We start from the raw sequence: 19,586 nt of genomic DNA on the forward strand, positions 1-19,586 counted from the left end.
ACCAGAAATAACTGGTTACACAAGCCAAGACTTTTCATCTATGCAGTCAAAGAGAGTTTTAATTCCAAACTACTGGGTACAGCTCAGCATCTGAATTCATCCCCCCCCCAATTTTTTTTTTTTTTTTTTTTTTTTTGCAGCAAAAGGAACAACATCTCAAGGGCAACAAAATGGACCTAAAAAAGTGCTGAGACAAAAGAAGGCCAGTGGGATGTACTGGTGTCTGCAGACAGCCAGGCTGGTGAACATCTGTGTGGCAGAGAGTTTCTGCTCCTGCTCTGCCAGCAACCTTTATGTCTGCTTTAACACGGGGCAATAATGCTCACTTAAGAGTTTCATGCTGAATTAATCATTGCAAAGTGCTCTATGGTTCAGCCAGGAGAGATAGGAAGGCAGTGCTAAGCACAATCATAGCTGTACTCAGCAAGACTAATGGTCTGTGCTGTGCTCTGGCCCTGGGAAGCACTGCTTTGAGCTCCTGAGCAGGATGCAGAGCAGCCCCAGCAGGGATGCAGCCTCCTCCCTGTCCTAGCTAGGCACAGAAACATCTGCCCAGCTGCCTGCACTGGCAGGGGCTCAGCTGGATCCAGCTGGACCACCCAGCTCTGAAACTGCTGAGCTGAGGAAGGCGGTGTTCAGAGGAGCAGGGGAAAAAGAAGATCTCATTTAACACTTGTCCAGACCTTTTCCCCATGCTTCTTGTCCAGCCACTGCTGAACCCAGCCAGACTTTCAGCACCTAGAAAAAGCAGTTGTCTGGGGCTCCACAAGCAGCTTGTGTCCCAGCACACTGAACCTGCCCCTGCCAGCTTTCTTTGACAATCCCAGATTTTTGTCCAGGAAGAGATGGGAGCTATTTCCTACCCACCACTTGTCTGCCATTAATGACTTCACAGACCTCCAGCACAACCCCTGTCCTCCATCCCAGACTGAGCAGCCTGAGGCTACTTCTTACAGAGAAGCCATCACCTTATGTCCCCCCCCCGCACCATTTCCAGCTCTCCAAGATGGCAGGGAGCAAAAGCAGGCAGGATTTGCTGTCAATTCACATGGCAGTCCTGTCCTCTGTCTCCCTACTTAAATGGGACTACAACAAGAAAAGCAGCAACAGCCTCCTCATTCTAAAATACGAATCCAGGCTGCTAAAAGGCACCAGGATCCTGGTACACCAGGACAAGATGGTTTTCCCCTCCACAGGGCATTTGGCAGGGGCTCTGCTATTTCACATGTCACAGCTGAGCTCCAGCAGGCTCACTGTGGCTTATCCCTCACTCCTGCCCAGCTCCAGCAATGCCAAACAGCAACAGGCAGCCAGCACTACTGGAGCAGGGCTCAGCTGCCAGCACCAGGCTAAACCCACCAGCCTTTTATTTCCCAAGTGGTGAAGATGAGGAATAAAATTAAAATTCTTCGTTGTGTTTTGATTTAACATTTTATCTGCACTGGTAGCAGCAGGGAAAATGTGGGAAATGTGGAGCAAGTAACCACTCCATAGCAGAAGCAGCCAGAAGGGACACTAGGGCATCCAGGGCAAGTTCTGAGAAGCTCATTTTAAAATGTTCCCTCTGCCAACACAGATAAATATTGGAGAAAAAAAAAAACCCATGAAAATTCAGTTGACTCACGAAGAGCAAGCACGTTAAATATAGAAAATAAATTAAATAATTAAAGGGCAAAAGAAATGGGATTTTAGCCCTGCTTTGAGCATAACTTTCATTACAGCCTTACCCAGGGAGCTGCTTTTCACTATCAGACTGGGTGAAGCAAAGTGAGCTTTTGCCATGCTTCTAGGCCACATTCCCAGGCTTCCCCCTGAGGAAGGGAAGCCCTGAGCAGTGACCTGAGTGCAGGGTGTCCTGCTCTGTGCCCCCAGAGCACAGCACAGCCTCACCCAGGCCTCCCCATCCTTCCTCCATGTCCTGATGGGACAGCTGAAGTGTGGAACAGTGACTGCTCGGCCCACAGAGACCCCGAAATTCCCCATGGGGTGTAAACCCACAGGGAATATGCTATAAGCTGTTAGCCCAGATGCTGTGCTATCCCAGAGCTGCAGGTCTATGTGGCAGCTCTTTGGGTACAATCCAATTCCAGCATAAAAGAATAAAATTAAATTAAATTTTAAAAATCCAGCTCCAGCTAGTCTCAGAAGCCTTGGGACAGGATGAAATTTAGGCTACAGATGTTACAGCCAAATCCTATTATTGCCAGGAACTCAGCCCTGCAATTTAAAGGTGCCCTGGCACAAACCCACACCAAAAACGGCTCCCAGCATCTGCTGCACTCAGAAATTACACATCTCAAAAAGGGCAAGCTTTTGCATCACTTTTGAAGCATCTGCAGCACTTTTGGGAGCTCAGAGCTGAGCTGGCTCCCCACAAGTCTCAGCAGCCCCCGGGCAGAGCTCACTCTGCTGGGGAAGCCCAAGGCTGCCCAGGGAGGAAAGAGCCCCGTGCTCTTCCAACCCTAGAAACCATTCCCCAGCACTGAGGCAGGAAAACACACCTGGCAAGGCTGTGCTGGCAGGTGCCTGCCATGGGCAGGGGAACAGCAGGGATTTGGGGCACCAGTGTCCATCCTGACAGCTCTCTACTTCCACAAGTATCTGCTGCAAGATACAGCAGACCAAGGATGTGAGCAGCAGCCTAACAGCCAGGGAGAGGATGAGCTCAGGGTCAGGCTCTTTTATTAACATCCTTCTCTTTCTTCTGACCCTCAAAAAGGTCCTTTTCTCTTTCTGAAGTGACATCCTCCGAGTCTCCACTGCAACAGCAGCACCAGCACAGGGGTGACCTGGTCAGCCCACAGAGGTAAAACAGGAGAAACAACTCCAAAGCACATTTTTGTGTCTGTGATCAGATGGCTGAGAACCAGCAGCATCAACTCCCTAAATAGCACATGGCATCTGAGGCTACACCACTGATCTTGGCAACAACCCCTTCCCTCTCAGCTGCAGAAAACCTATATATAGGAAAATACACATATGGATATATACATGTATGACTTCCACATACTCTGCTTTTTCCAAGCAGTCCAGTAAGGCACCACAGATTTGCTTTGCCCAAGCAGGAGACTGGCATGGCCATGGCTAAGCAATGTCCCCCACTTGCTGTGCCACACTCAAAGTGCCAGCCTCTCGCTCTTCCTGCCTTGCTTCAATGTGTGTGGCTCAGTTTTGGTTTTAATTGCAAAGTCCCCACATTCTGCAAACCAAATGCAGCTGGAATTGAAATCAAAGTGTAAAACCACCCACCAACAAAAATCAAAGCATCACACTGCCAAAAATCAAGTGGGATGCACAAAGCAGAGAGCTTAAAGAGGGAGGGGGGAAATGGAAATTACACTAATAGCATGTTTTCATTTGTAATAATCTGAGAGCTGGGTAATGACACTGGAAGGTGAGCTACCCTTGGCCCAAAGAGAGGTGGCTGTTTATGAAACCATCCTGCTGTCAGCAGCTCAAACATCACGTGAAGGAAGAGTGTAAAATGGGCAGGTAGAGCTGGGCTGTCAGCAGCCCTCCGGGCTGGGAGAGAATGTTCTGTCCTCTACCTGACAGAGGGGGAGGAAAAAAAAAAAATCTGGGAGTTGTCTGCATTTTGGGGCAGAGTAGCAGTCTGTGGTTTATGGGGTTGGGGGTCTTTTTCATTGTATCTAACTTGTTTTTTTAAGAGGAGCATTATAAATCATTCTTTTCTCAAAAGCAGCACCACGAACAGCTACAGGAGAGTATTTATTCCTTTGCTTTTAAGAAAGCATTGCACAAAAATGATCAGATCTATTCAATGGGCTGTTGAACCAGTGTAATGCCAGCCTCTTACCTTATTGTGGCTTCTAATGATTTTACAAAACAAAGAGCTGGAAAAGATCGACTTGGGATTCCTGCCCTCTGCCATTACATTCTGCTCAGACACAAGCAGCACAGCTGAACAGCAACAGGTGGGATGATATTTAATGCCCACCTCTCTATCTTGACATTGTCTGGTTTGAAATAGAGTCCTCATGCCATTTACTGGCAGTGAAACTAATAGGATTCTGTAAAAATCAATCCATAAATGCACAGACACTAAAATGAATGGTTTCCTCTCTGTTCCATTTACGGGAGGGCCCTTTTATGGATATCTATATGCCAGCATAAAAATTGCAGGAACAACTTTCTAAGTCTTCATTAAATTCAAGGGGACTTTGGTAGAGAAGATTGCTTTAAAAGAAACTGCTATTTCCCATGGCAGCTCATTATTACCCACAAACCCAAAAAAGCTCCACTGGCTTGTGAGAGCTGTCCCAGCTGCCCCACATTCTGCTGGGCACACTGGAGCTGCAGGAGGAAAACTGAGATCAAGGTTAGGAAGGGACACAAGCCCACCCTGCCCAGCACAGTGCCAGTGAACTGAAACTGTGTGTGTCACGTTCACCCACGTGCTGAACACTGCCAAACCCTCTGCTAGGGCCTGCCCCGCCAGCACAGCTTTCCAGAGAGGAGAAATAAATTCCTAAACTAAACAATGCTTCCTGATAACATATTTGATGAAGTGAATGAAACAGAGAGATGTATTTCTTCCTTGCACTACCCACCACGTTAAATGGCAGGGTGTTGGTTTTTGGGATTTAGGGGTTGTTTTTTTTCTGGAGGAAGCCCAAAAACTGCATGACCGGTTTGTCACTCCTGAAGGCATCAGTTTATCAGAACAGTCTGCAAACTGAGAGATTACTTGTATTTCTGCCTCTACGTATTTCTCCCAAGACCACTTTCCTGAAAACCTCACAGTAATTCCTGTCCCAGAAGCCAACTAGGAATGCTGAGCAAACCCCTGCACTACTCTGCACAGCTCTGCATTTCCTTCTCATCCCTCCCAGGAGTGCAGGCTCTGGGGTTTGCCTTAGTCCCACTTTGTGGTCCCCAGTCCCACTGCTGCAGGCAGAGATGCTTCCACACGTGCCCTCCTGACTCTGCACCACTCAAAAAATGACTGGGGTAAAACAACTCTGCCCGCTCTAAGGGCTGAAAAAAGCTGGGCAGAGAAGAGCCAGCTCAAGCACAGTCCACAAAACCACAACTCCAGCCCCTCCTGATCCATAAGCTTTCGAGCTAATGGAGGAGGAGATGGGGACCCCATGGACTGGCTTCACCACTGCTGGGCAGTAACACTGACACCCTTGGTCAGTCCACTGGAATTGTCTCTGGGAAAAGCCAAAAGCCAGAAAGCCACTAGCACATCACCAGATCCTCTACCAGGGATAATTTTCCATGGGGCTTACAACTATCTCAAACATAAATTGGGATAAAGGGAAAAATGTACATCCAAGCCCTTTGTACTTCTGCAACAATCCATCTTGTTTCTGTCAACTTAACATCTGCAGAAAGATGTAGCTCTGCTGGAGGAAAAATAGCTCCTAAGTGCTCCTGGTCGTGACAGATCCCGAGGCACACAGCAGAAGTTCACCACATCCTCCTGGCCAACAGCCAGGCTCACAGAATTGGATTTCATCTTACTCTCTTTCACCTCCTCCTTCAGCCACTTCAGAGGCTTTTCTTCAGCTCTCCTTCCTCGTATTTCACTTCCAAGGGCACAAGACTACAATAGCCCTGTTTTTTCTCCACACCCAACCTCAGAAAATGAATCATTCCTGACCCATCCAACCAGGCACCTTGCCTCCAGCACAGGGCAGGAAGGTGCAGACCTCTCTGCACTGACAGCTACACACAGCTCCCCGAGGAGTGATGCTTTGCCCCATTTTTCTGCCCTCCAGATACCATCCTGAGTCATGAGACACTTTTTTCCCCCCCATGTCTTTTTCCTCTTACAAAAGCTGTGGCTGAGGGTGACCGTGAAGGCATCAAACCCTCCTGCTGCCAGCCATCAAGTGCTTCAAGCCACAAAAGCCTGGCAGCAGTGAGGTCCACCAGACAATTACTCTCATCTCCCTGCAACTAACTTCCCATCATCCACCTTAATTTTTTTCCAACCCATGATCCATCCCAATGAGACATCCCAAAACTCAGCAGCATCCCCAAGGCAGAGGCACGTTCCTGAACTACCAACTGGTGTTACAACTTCATCAGTGCTACTAAAGCCTCAATTTCCCCTTCAATTTCTGCTTTTCCTCCATCCAGACTGACAATTCTCCAATGATTTTCGCTGAATTTAGCTCATTTTTAGTTAATTTGGCTAAGATTTTGCTAAAGTTAGCTAAGTAGCTAATTTTACAGAGCGTCTGCCATTAAATCTTCCCGTGCCTCAAAGTCCCTCTCTATAAAAAGAGACTCATTATCATTGATTTGTCTCTAAATGACGGAGACTTTAAATCACTGCCACACAACATCTGGTTTGTGGCCCACGGGGAGCTGCCAGGCTCTGTTCAGCTGGATAACAACCCACAGGTGGAGATGCCACTGACTCAGCTCCAAACCTCCTTCTACATCCCCAAAACTCAGGGACAGAGCACAGCCAGCTCAAAGACCTAGAAACTGCTGAAATCAGTAGAAGGCTTAAGCCTTGGGGGCTTTCAGCCTTTCACCAGCAGGAAAGTGCTTTAAAACTCAAAAAAAAAAAAAGAAAAAAAAAAAAAGAAACCCAGCTAAGGCAGAAAGCAAATGAAGGGGTTGCAACCTTAAGAGCTGCAGAGACATTCAAACAATAGTATCTCAAACCTTCCCTGCAGCTGTAGCCAGCAAGACTATAAATTGGCCTCTGATTTAGCTCCATTTGGTGCCCTCTATGCAGCCCTGTGATGCAGCCCACGCAGCAGATACCAGCTTCCATCCCTATCTCCACCATCCATTAGCTGCTGTCAGCAAGTGTGGGGGCAAGCTGGGGTGCCAGCACAGCTCTGCATGCACAGGAACCCCCTTTTCTTCCCCCAGCAGGTCCTCCTGCAGCACCTCCAGACATTGCTAGGACTATGGCTGAGGGGCCTTGGCTGTGGTAGATATTTCATCTCATAGCCCATCCATTGTTGAGTATGCTGTTTTCTTCCCCATTTTTCCTTCTGTTTCCCCTTCCTTTTTTTTTTTTCCTCTTCTCCCCCTTGGTTCATTACATCCATCATTTATACCCACAGCACCAGCCAGCTGATTTACTGCCTCGATCAATGCAGCTCCAGCATGAAAAAGAGACACAGCAAGCTCAGCATGCAACAGGGACCCAGCTGTGGGAACCTGGAAGGACAAGAGGGAGGGACAGGGAGCAAAATCATCCCACAAGCAAAAGCACCAGCAGCACAACTTGCTCTACTGAGAGGGAGTGCAGAAAGTCTGCAAGGACAGGGCAGTGCCAGGGGAGATCCTGCTGGACACTCCTGGAAGACAGGAGGTTGGAGGCTGAACACTCTACGAGCAGAAGAGACTTGGGCAAGAATTATTTTTTTTTTTTTTTTTGCCCCTAACCAGGCAGCAGAGAAACACACTCCATCAGGATCGACTTGGAGCACTTCTGCTAAGCACCTCGTTTGCTCTCCCTCTCCTAATGAACAGCGTGACAAGCTCAGAAATCAATGGAGGCTCTGAGTGCAGCTCCTGCCGGCGCCCAGCCAGGCGTCCCCGGCCCCTGCTCTCCCTAACTCGAACCGACGGGAGCGATTGCCCGACAGCTCCGCTAATGGCCACCCTGTCAGGCCTCCTCACCCACACCCCGCAGGCCAGGCCAGGCCAGGCAAACAAGGCATTTGTGGAAGTGCCAGCCTCCTCCCCGGCAATACTTAGGCAGAAAAGGGGGGGATGCTGCAGTGCCACCGGGAGCCGGCCTTGGGGAAGTCCCCAGCACTTCCCTGCAGCTGAGGATGCTCGGCTCGGTAGTTCTCTCCCAAACAACCACTGAAGTTTCTAGACCCCTGGCCCCAAAATGAAAATCCAAGTCTTTATGGCTGGATGGTCACTGCACATTTTGGGCCAAATAGGAAGTGTGGGGACACCTCCAGGTGTCCCCCACACCCTGCTAGAGATACCTGCGGCTGAGCAGGAGGGCACACAAGGAAGTGTGAACACAGCCCTGGGGGACAGAGAGGGGTGCAGAAGAGACCAACAAGCGGAACAGGGTGCCAAGAATCTGCTTTTGGCTCTTTTCCCTCAAATACCTGGCATACTGAAGATGGTCTGAGGCAGCTGAGGCTGCACTTGAGGGACACAGCTTTGCTGGAGAAACAGCAGCATCCCAGTGCCAGACAAGGAAACACGGGAGCTGTGGCGGTGGCTCAGGCATGATGGGGTACAAAGAAGAGGTTAGGATGCAACAGGGCTCTCTCACAAAAAACAGCCCCTAGCTTCAGTTCCAAAAGCCTCCCCACACCACAATCATAGCACCCCCTGCTCTGCTGCACCACCAAGTACGTACCACTGTATACACACAAATATGTATTACTCACTTTTGCTGCTTCTCCATCTATGCCTGAAAAGAGGATGAGGAGAAGAAGCATGCAAAGCACTGCTGCATCAAGCATGGGCTGCCCTGAGCCCTCCAGCTCCTTCCCCTCACAGTTCCTGTGCTCTGTTCTCTTAACCTCTCTGCAAGGGGCTCATTTCCCATCTCGTTTCACAGCTCCAAACTGTTCCGCTGTGCTTTGTTTGCTTTAAAAAAATGCTGTTAAGAGACAGCAAAAAAATAAAAGAAGTGGACAAACAGGAGGGATTTAACTCTGCCTTTGCATCTCCTGCCTGGAGGGGCTTCACACGCTACTCACTGTGGCATTGGTGATTTAATCATCAATGCGATGCTACTGCAAACAGCAGCAGACAGCAGAGCTGGCAGGAGTAATGCTCCCTCCAACAGCGTGAATATTAAGGGCGTTTAACAGCCCTTGTAATCACACTGTGGCTCCTTGCAAGAACACAGCCAGGCGGCACAAGGGAAGGCACTGAACCATGCTGCTGGGTTATCAAACTTCCCCGTGCTCCTTACGGGACTGAAATCAGCCCTGCTTACAGAAAAGCGAGCGCTGCCTTCCCCGAACATTCTCCCCAAACCAAATCCCACGTGGCAAAAGCCCTTAAGCACACACCACTGGGATGAACTGGGTGGCTTGAGAGCCTCCCTCAGTGCAAGTCAGCCTCTTGTGCAATTTGGGTCCTTGTAATATGATGCAAACATTAAGAGCTTCAGCAAATCAATCTCCTGTACCTGTCTGATGCACTGGGAAAGGATCACTGGGGGAAGAGAAGAAATCCTGAGCATGGCATGAGTTTAGCTGTGCCTCAGGACTTGAGATAGATCACACTTTTTAGGTCAAGCATTAGCTTGTTCTCAAAGAAGAAATGTCCCCAGCTTTTACACTTTGGAAGTTTTTACTCTTTCATTGGATTAATACAATTCTGAAAAGCTCCCTGTGATTTTGAGGCAAAAATAGCTTGTTATCAATGGCATCCTACTATAATGAAACACCTGTGAAACACAGCCACTCCTGGCCTACAGACTTGAGACACAGCTTCTGGAAACAAGGGAAAAAAGTGCAAATTTATCTGCTTTATCTCTCAGATGCAGTAATGGCTGCTAGTTCTGCCTGAAGATGGGGAGAACATCCTGAGAGCCAAGCCTGCATTCAGAGAAATGCTGGGTTGCCCAAAGCCACACACACACAGCTGGTGCCAATGCACAAACCAAGATCAATACGAGGAGATCAGCAGCAAAAAAATAGTTGATCCCAGTTGATATTTACATATAGAAACTCAGGACTGTTTGGCTTTTTTGGCTGGACTAACATCTGCATTGCCAGAAACTCCCTCTTCCAGGTTACCTCAGTGCAGCCTGTGCGCCAGAGGGAAGGGAATTAGCTACCTGGCCTTCCATTCACACCTTTAATTATTCAGCTTATATTGATATAAAATTAATTGAAGCAGAATAAGCTCTTCTCCTAAATACAGGTGCCCACGCACAGGAATCAGTGAGATTAAAAGGTGCAAATTACTTTATTTAATGAGTTAATTTCCAGCTATCACATGGGCAAATCCCCGTGCTGGGCCTGTACCTGCTGCTGCACCAGCTCTGCCCCAGTGCTACGGCTGCTGTCCCAGCACAGTGCTCTGGGTAAACAGAAGATGTGCAAAGGTTTGGTTACACAGCAGAGATGTGCTTCACTCCTGTGAATGAAACTTCTCTTTCATTCACAGAGCCAGGATTTGGCCACGATGATGGCAGCAGGAGCTGTGGTCCCAAGGATGCGGAAAGGCACCAAGAGCAAGGAAATGCCACTTTCCAGAACAGCCCTTTGTGCCTGTTGGGGAAAGCTGATTGCCCTCCAGCTCCCAGTAGCTGGTGCCCTAAAGAAAGCACCAACACCATTTCCTGCTGTTTCCCCCATGAGAGCACAGCTTCTGCCTGCAAAAGCCAAACTGAAACTGCCTTTCCTTTGCTGACATTGCCTTCAGGAGGGAAGGTGTCCTCACCTTGCTGAAGAACAGCATCTGAATGACCTTCCCCAGCATTCAGATGCCTGCTGGAGCTCACTCTCACCTCTCAAGGCAGATTGTGTTTATATTTTATGTCTGATTTTTGTTTCCTGAGCACGCAGGTGTATCCAGGAGGTCCCTGCTGAAGAGACACATCCCTGCCCGGGTGCAGTAACAAAGGCCATGTCACCAGGCAACATAACACTTTTCTCATCATTCCATTCCCTTTCTCACTACTTGCAAATCTAATTTCAATTTTCAGATATTTCACATTCTCACCGTTTCTAATGCTCCTGACCAAACCCTTCACACATCACCTCTGCCAAGGGCTCTGCACCCCAAAATCAGCTCCTCCCACGCCATGGCCAGCAGACATGGCTGCCAGCACACTGCTGGGCTGAGGGCACACCCCCAAGGACTGCACAGGGGTTGGTTCTTTTTTCTCTGAAGAGTCTTAAAGCAGAGATCTTCCTGCAGGATGGGAGGGCAGGACAGGAGGTTCTTCTTCACAAAGTGTTTTGCTGTACCACCGAGAGCAAACCATATGCAGCCTACACATCGTACACGGTTTAATCCGAGCGCTATGTGTATATTCATCCATTTGGATCCCAGTGGCAGCAGCAGATGGCTGGGTAATGCATGTTTGAGTCTGCCTCTCTCCAAATTACACTGTATTGTGGCACCAGGAAAATGCAACGGGCATTATGAATGCCACAATTCCTCCCCGCTCCATTCCTGTGGAAGGCAGGACCATGCTACACAAGTCTCCTTTCTGCCTTGGCTCCCACAGTGCCAGAGCTCCAGCAGCTCCCAGTGCCTTCCCACTGTTCACCTCACCAGAAAATGTGATGTGCCTACCACCCCAACCAGACCCCGAGTTTCGCATTTCGTCTAGGCGAGGTCAAAGCGCAAAGGGCTGCATGCCAAACATCCCCCAAGGCAGATCCCAAAGGATATCAGAGGATATGATTCCATCCTGAATGATCCTGAATCAACCCACCAGGTAAAGCAGATTACCTAGACCCAGCTGAAAAAAACCTGTCATTTAAATAAAAGTATATTCTTTTTAAATCACTGTTTTGTAAGAAGAACCAAGCAGCCATTGAAAGCGAGTCTGCCCACACCTGTAACTCCTCCCTCTTATTTTTCTCCATCTCACCTAAAAACAAGCAACTAAAAATTCAATGCACAAGCAAGAAAAGATGTGCAGGAACTCCATCCAGCCGGGGGGGGGGGGGGGGGGGGCGCTGCAGCCAAGGCACCACTGAACATATTCATGTCTTATTTGCGAGCCATGTGTCTCCATAATGGGTTATGAGGTGTGGTTGTAACTGGCGGATGCCGACGGTGGTCCTTGAGGAGGAAATGGTGTGTGTCTAAATGCAGGCAAAGCTATTTGGAAAGCCAGGACAAAGCAGCCTTTCTCTCCTGGCATGGGCCAAATCACATCCTTTGGACTTGCTCCTTCAGTGGCTTCAAAAGAAAAAGAATCATCCGTCTCAATTTTCCTGGCTCTGTGAATAATGTTTGGAGAATAGAGGGTGATTTCATAGCTCATTTGTTTTTGCACCGCATGAACCCTGCTCTCCTCGTATCACTTTCCAATCAGGTTTATTGCTGATGTTTCCACAAGAAAACCAAAGAGGGAAAGGCTAAGACCCTCAGTCTCACTAGAGATTAAGGGGAAAAAACAAAAGTTAAAAAAAAAACAGGGAAAAAAAAAAAGGAGAATCTCTCTTTCCCTTGTCTTTCAGCCTGATCTGAAAATGAACCTGTTTTGCTTCTGAATCAATTCTCTCCTGGCACTGCACTTCCCGCAGTACTTTCTGAGATGAGATGCAATCATTAGCTCACTTGCTCCTCCAAATAATATCACAAAGCTGGAGCTCGAGCTGCTGTGCAGTAAATCATCACTAATTTCTTCCTGTGTGTGGCAAGGCAGGCAGGGTTTGGCCAGGGGACACAAGCCCTGCCACACCCTCCCAGTGCCACCACCCACCTGTGCACCTGCTGACTGGGGACAGCACAGCATCCAGCATGTCACCTTGTCCCCCCATGGAGAAGTGACACTGGCACATTGTCCCTTATTCAAACACCTCTCCAATGACCCACAAAGGAGCACCACACCTCTCACTCCCTCGGGCTGCACGAACGGCTAACCAAGCTGCTTAAGGGGTTTCCAAACAGCAGGACTGGGGCAAACTATCAGTACAACTAGTGCTACCTCCATGAACAAAGGGGTGAACTCCTGCTGAACCTCTCACCACTGATCATTTTCACCAAAGGCACATGTTAAAGACAAGAAATCCTCCTGATGCTCCTCCCAGCAGCTCTGCGCCGCTGGCACCCAGAGCCCCAGGCACCCCAGGGCACCCAGTGCCCGTCCCACAGCAGGAGGCCTTTCAGGTACCCTACAGACTGATCCAGCCTGACCTAGAGCTGCCCTTCCCACCCCAGCAGCAGCTATATGGGAAACCCTATACTTAGGCAGCCTCACTTTCCCAGCTCCTCTGGAAATACATAGCAAGAGTGGAGTAATACCGAGTTAGATGAGCAGAAGATGGGGAGCAAGATCTCCTCCTTGGCTTACTCTTCCTGTAACACTGATTCCTGCTGAGATTCTGGAACCAAAAAGGGTAAAGAGGGTGGGAAATCAATTTAATTGCAGCTTAGTAAGCAACTGCACTAAGCGTCGCTGGCAAAATCGGAACATTTTGCTGTGAGAGAAAGGGGGAGAAATGGCTTTTTCATTGCATGGGAAAGTGGATTGAGAGAAAACTCCCCCCCATCATCTGCTCCTCACCCCTTCCTTCTTTAAACAGGAGGAAGCCAGCAAGAAACACAGAGCTAATGCCAGCAATCTCCCGCTCCTGCTACTCCAATTAATAGTCAATCCGCTGCACCCTTTGTCGTTAGGCTGCACGTAATTACTCCTTCACGCAAACGTCTTCCTTAAACAGATCCTACTTCTGCTTTCTCGCAGATACATTCCCCTTAATTGGTTTTATTGCACCAAATGCTGGCCTGCCCTCACAGATGAGGCTCTCCCAGGCGGAGTACGCTGCTTTTGCGTCTCCACAACTTCTTCCAAGCTTGCTTTTCCCACTGGCAAAGAGATTACAGCACAGAGAAGCACAGCCAGAGGTACCAAAGTGGCATCCCAGCTGTGCATACACATCCATGGACCCAAGGAAAACAGTGGGCACACAAAACCCCAGTATTCAGTTTCACGGGGATTTGTCAGCTTGGGACAATAACACTGCACCTGCGTTCATGAGGGATCACAAGACAGTTTTATTTGCAAGGCTGAATCTCCTGGCAGTGCCCTTCCCATGCTGGAGCTCGCCCAGCTCACACCTGAGGAGCCACAGCAGCTCAGCAGTGTGCCCTGGTCTCTACACATACAGCCAACCTCTCAGCTTCAGGAGGCACAAAAAAAATCTCTAATCACAGTACCATAAAATGCTCCCTGGACCTGCCTTCCCCAGGCACAACATTCCCATTTATAGCTCTCACCCTGCAGCCATCCCATGTGCAGAGTCCCCAGCCTGTGGGGAGGCACAGGTCACATGGCAGAGCCAGGGACAAGAGATGTCTCAGCAGAGCAAGCAATAAACCCAGCCAAGACAGGCCCTGGGCCATGAGCCCATCAAAATAAATCAGGATGATGCCTTCTTATCCAGGAAAGGAAAAGCAAGGAGAAAACAGTGAGTTTTTGAGTAAACAGTCCAACTCTGTGCATATCTGAGGTGGTGAAAGGATAAATAGGACAAAACATCTTCCCTGATAGTCAACATCTTTCTCAAGCACAGAGACACTTCAACATATGTGCTGTGTCTCTGAAGCCTTGGCATCCAGACACAGAGCTGATTTTGGAGACTTCCTCACTCAAAAGTAAGAAGACTTTTGTCAAGCCTAGCCCTAAAGGTCACCAAGGGTTGCAGGCTGTGAGCCAGAGCTGAGTCCTCCGAAAAACCCAGCAGCAAGGGCTCAAGCCCTTCTCTGTTACCTAGGAAAGGATGATGCCACACCGTGTCACATCAGCTGAAGAAGGATGCTGCAGCCCGCAGCAATTCCACGTGCAGGGTGCTCTACGGGGACCTTGGCAGGAGAAGCAATTTACAAGAGAACCATGACACTCCTGAGCTCAACCCACCCTCAGAGCATCACCACCTCCAACACCCCTTCAGAGTGAAGCAGCAGGACTCTTTCAACTCCTTCTTTCCTTTCAGAGCACAATAAAAAGTATTTTTCTTCTTCTGGTGCTCAACAGTTCTTGTCAACAAAACACGTACCACCTGCACAGAAATTTATTTATACTCTTACCAGAAGAGAAGCAGAATCCTTGCCTCCTTTCCTTCCCTCCCTGATATTTCTTTTAAAAGTGCCAAGCTGAGAAAGGCACCTGTACATTCCAATGCTCACTGTTTTGCAAAGCAAACAGGTCTTGTTCAATCAATATTTATGCCCCCATCAGTCACAGCTGCAACACAGAGCTCCACCACAGTGTAATGGAGGCAAAATTCATTCATTGCAATTACCAGTGAAAAATTAGGAGGGTTTTCATTGACTGGTTTTTGTTCCACAGGTATCCCAGGGAGCACTGTAATGCACAGCAGGCAGGTTAATTAATCGAGGTGCACCAGGCAGGCTGCTCACCATTTGTCCACAGCTGGTTTAGCCACTGAGGAGACTTCCTCACCTCACCCCCGCTCCACCAGACCTGTCCTGCCTGATCCCACAGATGAGGGCTGCTTGGGCATGGCTTCCTGTTTTATCCAGCACTAAACACACAAGCAGGAGAGAGAGGAACTGGATTCCATCACAGCTCCTTCACAAGCAAAACTCCGCACATCCTAGAAAGCCTGGTTTTGCTCCTAGAGATTTCAGAGTGGGATTTCACCAACAAAGCAGGAAATAAGTTTCCTCTTCTCTCACATCCTAGACCTATCCATGTCCCCAGCCAAGTCCCAGTCAATACAAGCTTCCTGGGTATTAAACACTCTGCCTGGCTTTTTGGTTTTTGTTCCCAACAGCCTTGCCACTTCAATCCCTTAATTGTCAAGATCTGAATTTTTGCAGGATACACAGTTATTTTAATCTGTTAAGTGGCTCTGCTGCTATAAAACTGACAGGAATTTAATATCTGGAGACTGTCAGCTGAGCTCCAGGTGCTGAGGCTTTCTAGATGGCGATGATGCAGAAAGAAGCACAGGCTGGTGCAAGGCACACAAGCACAAAGCTGGCAACAGTTCCTTTGCACTGAGGTCTGACCCTGCAGGGTGCTGAGCAGTGGGGCAGGCAGTGAGGCTGCTGGGCTCCTCCACATCTCCCAGGAGCCATTCCCCAGCTGCATTTGAGCACACTCAGAAGGGAGATGTTGCATTGCAAACACCAGTACAAGTCAAGTAGAACAGGTCATTCTTTTTAATAAAGGAAACTTTCCCTCTGTAGCTTTTCTCCTGCAGTCAAGCCCGTCACAGACCTGCTTTCCCCTCCAGAGGCTGTCAGCTGTGCTTCAGCCATTCATCAGAGGGAGCAAGCTAGCATGCAGGAAGGAATGAAGGGAAATAAAATCCCAAACCAAACAAAAACTAGATTTTTTTAGTCCTGCCTCTCCTGCACACATTGCTGGCCCTGAGTGTGGGAGCCCAGACCCCCGAAAACCCCTCCCTGCTGCAGGGCTCTGCCACACAGCCACTGTGGTCTGATACAGGTGCAGAAAAAGAGATGAGCAAGGGTTTATGACCCACCTACTCATTTCCTGCTCCCTCAAAGCATCCCCAGCCACAGCCTGGCACAGGACACAGGCACCAGCACACCAGCAAAGCATTGCTGCAGAGCCAGCTACAAGTACTCCTCACAATTAATTTGGGATTTTGCTTGTAATTAATCCCGCGTATCAGTTCCCCTCATTATTCCTAATGTAATTAAGTTATTAGTTTATATGTCCCCCCCCCCAAAAGCAGAGCAGGGGGATGGATCAGAGGGAGGCAGGGGAGATGCCAGGCAGCAGCACGGGGCCATGAGCCCAGGATTACTGGAGCTCATGCCAAGCCCCACCACTGCCTCCCTGGGTGACTTCAGGTGGGTCACTGGCAGCCTGATTTTCCAAGAGGACAAAATTATTCCAATTCCTCTGGAGTCCACCAGAGACAGAAGGATACAAAGTTCAATTAGCCTCTCTGAGTCCTGGTTTATCCAGCTGGAAAACTGCCGGGACAAGGAGACAGGCTGGAACTAATTAAAGCTTGCAAAGTGCTTGGAAACCCTCCGCCAAAAGGCAGGGGAAGGAGGGAGGCCCAACGAGTCCCAGCTGATCCATGACCCCTGTGTCCTCACACCCCCATCCATCAGGCTGGGCTTCCCTGCAGGCTGAGCCCATGGCTGGGCTGGGTAAAGCTCCCTGGCAGAGGCAGGCACTCTGCCCCAGAGCTCCTCTTCCCAGCCAAGTCACAGGACTGCACAAAGGGCACCGAAAGGGCGAGTGTTCTAGCAGGGCTTGATCTGTCCCCTGGAAAAGAGAGAAAGTACAACCCCCAAACCCCGAGCAACAGCAGGAAAAACAGCACTGGAGGGACTGGTGAACTTATCCCAGGAACAACTTCATGGTCCTAAACACGGCCAGTTTTGTTCTTCCATACCCTACCAGCCCTGCAAGGTTGCTACACCTCACGGCCAGGAGGGAGTCCCACACCCTAAAATCCAGCCTCAACCTGCTGCTGCTGCCCTGGCATGTACCACCAGCAGCTGCAGGCAGCAGAGAGGAGGAGGAGGGAAAGGAGGTGGCAGGGATTGAGGGAAGCAAGGGCTGGAAAGAAGGGGGGGCCCTCTGCCTGCCTACCTGCCACTGGGCAGCAGCAAGAGATCCACAGAGATGGATTGCAGGGGAATACAAGGGAAAAAATTACAGGGCAAGGTGAAGCCAAGTTAATTACAACAGACTGCTGCACCCACCTCGTTGGGCATGAGCAGCTCAGGGAAGCTCAGCTACTGCTGCAAGACCTTCCCTGAACGCCTGCCTTCACCATGTTATAGGTAAAAGTTAAGATCCTTCTCCTAGAACATTCTAATAAGCCCCCCTCCCCTTAACATAATACAATTAACATAATTAATACAATATAATTGAACTATACCCTAATTTAACTTAACTTTTACCTATAACAACTAGGCCCTTAAGATGCCAAGCCAGCAGCATGTTTTGGGCAAAGGAAGGACTCAAATACTGCACTGCACCCCTCACACCAAGGTCCTGCCCCTTGGAGACCCTGCCAACCCCAGCACAGGACCGGAAGAAAAACATCACAAGCTTTCCTTTGGGAAGCTGAAGCCTGGACCTGGCTCAGGATTTGGGGTAAAGCAGAGGGCAGGGTGCAGACTAAAATAACAGTGATTGATGGGCATCCATGGAGCCAAGGAGCTCCATGAGCTCTGTGAGCTCTCAGCAGGCCACCAAAGTGCCACAGCCAGCCAGGCAGCTCGGGCACATGGATGTGTGCTGGGATCCCTGGTGGGGACAGGCACGGGCAGGAGGCAGCAATACCAGCTGGAGCTTAACTGGAAAGGTCTAAAGGTTAAACCTACACAAGGCACGATACACGGTGTGCCCACATCCACAGAAACACAGCCCAACTGGGAGAGAAGGGGGGAGGGAACAGCTTGGAAAATGCTGCCAGGAAAGTTTATGTGGATTTGCTCCATTTCTCTTCTGTAGCTGTCCTACAATGTTTGAGAGGCTGTTAGCAATCCATCACCTCCTCTGGTTTCCCGAGGAATTTGGGAGGACAACCCTTAACTGCTCAAGTTTTCATCAGTAGCAGCCAGTCCCACTGGCCAGGGCAACAGGACACAGCACCAGGCTCCTCTCTGGACCACAGCATTCCTGCTCTGGTAGCCCAGTCAGCTCTGCAGCCGTTCAGAAATGTTAACTGAAGGGACACCACATCCCCATGCTCATAAGCAGCTTATAAGTCATACTGCTCCAAAGGAGTTTGCAAAGCCAAAAAATTCAATGCATTAAAAAACTAAAAAAAACAATCTGCACTTCATGAATCTCAAGGGGATGAAACTGTCTGGATGGAAAATTCAGAAGAAATGAAGGAGAGGCAATTTAAGCAGTCAAATTGCTGGAGTTACAGCAACTTGGCGGTGGCAGCTTCAAAATGTGGGGACAGATCCTGTGTGGCAGAAGTTCCCTTCACCTGCTGCGGGAGCCAAGACCAGCCGGTACCAGCATCAGCAACCAACACCCCGAGCTGGGGGAGCCTTGAATGGGAGCAGAAAGTCAAAATGGGCTGCAAAATGGCAGCGATTCAGCTGGTGCTAAGCGAGAAGCAAGGTTCATTTCAAGGAGATTATGTAGCCCCTGTCAAACAGGGAGGTCTTTTTTTGCCATCTTTACGAATACAGTTCCGACACCAAAGCACAGTTCTGGTTAAGAAAGCCCTCATCTCCTAACTCTGCTTTCAGTGACTTATTTATTGCTTCCCCAGCTTAAATAAATAAATAAGTGTATAGATAATTATGTCTTTTTGGGGCCTGAAGTCACATAGATTCATTCCCTTCTTCTAGGATTGAAAGATTTACAAAAGCCTGAAGAAACCTCCTCAATCATTTTTATTTAAAAAACATGGAAAACCAATAATTCCTCAGGATGAAAAAAATCAAAGTAAGCTTTATGAGTTCTTTTTTTTTCCAATCAGGTTGTTAATTCAGTTGCTGAGGTGACAGACACATATTTGAGACTCTCCAAAGATGTAGCAAACACGTAAAGCTGTCATATATTGTGGGCCAAATACTGCTGGGTGTCACCAGTGCAAAAAAAAGGGGGTGAGGGCTCACACCCTTCCACTGCCACAATAACCCCAATCTCGGTGTATTTTCAGGAACTGGGCTCTAACCCGGATTAATTAATTCAAGATTTACAACAGTACAACTAAGCAGCATCTAATCTACGTCCTTTGGAAAGTTAACCCTCAGCTAAGCCCCAGCCGCTCTCGGCGAGGAGGAGAGGACACGGGAGCCGGAGAGGACCCGGGACCTCGTTCAGCCGAAGCTGCTCGCAGCTCCCCTGCCCTTCGTTTGGGCAGTGAAACTCCTCCGGTTCCCTCCCTGTGCGCAGCGAGATGCTCCTCGCGTCTCTGCCGCGCTGTCACTCCGGGGACTCAGGCACGACACGGAAAGGCGCGACTGCAAGCACGGGCACCCTCGTC

The 19,586-nt window shown here is 49.1% G+C and overlaps 1 protein-coding gene across 1 annotated transcript in view; it reads right to left on the reverse strand.

Moving 5' to 3' along the window:
- Positions 1–19,586, reverse strand: part of GALNT14 (polypeptide N-acetylgalactosaminyltransferase 14) — a 99,473-nt gene that overhangs the window by 79,007 nt on the left and 880 nt on the right. The gene's annotated exons all lie outside the window — the stretch shown is intronic.

Source organism: Molothrus ater, chromosome 3 (assembly GCF_012460135.2).
Source record: "Molothrus ater isolate BHLD 08-10-18 breed brown headed cowbird chromosome 3, BPBGC_Mater_1.1, whole genome shotgun sequence".
Classification (NCBI taxonomy): Eukaryota; Metazoa; Chordata; class Aves; order Passeriformes; family Icteridae; genus Molothrus; species Molothrus ater.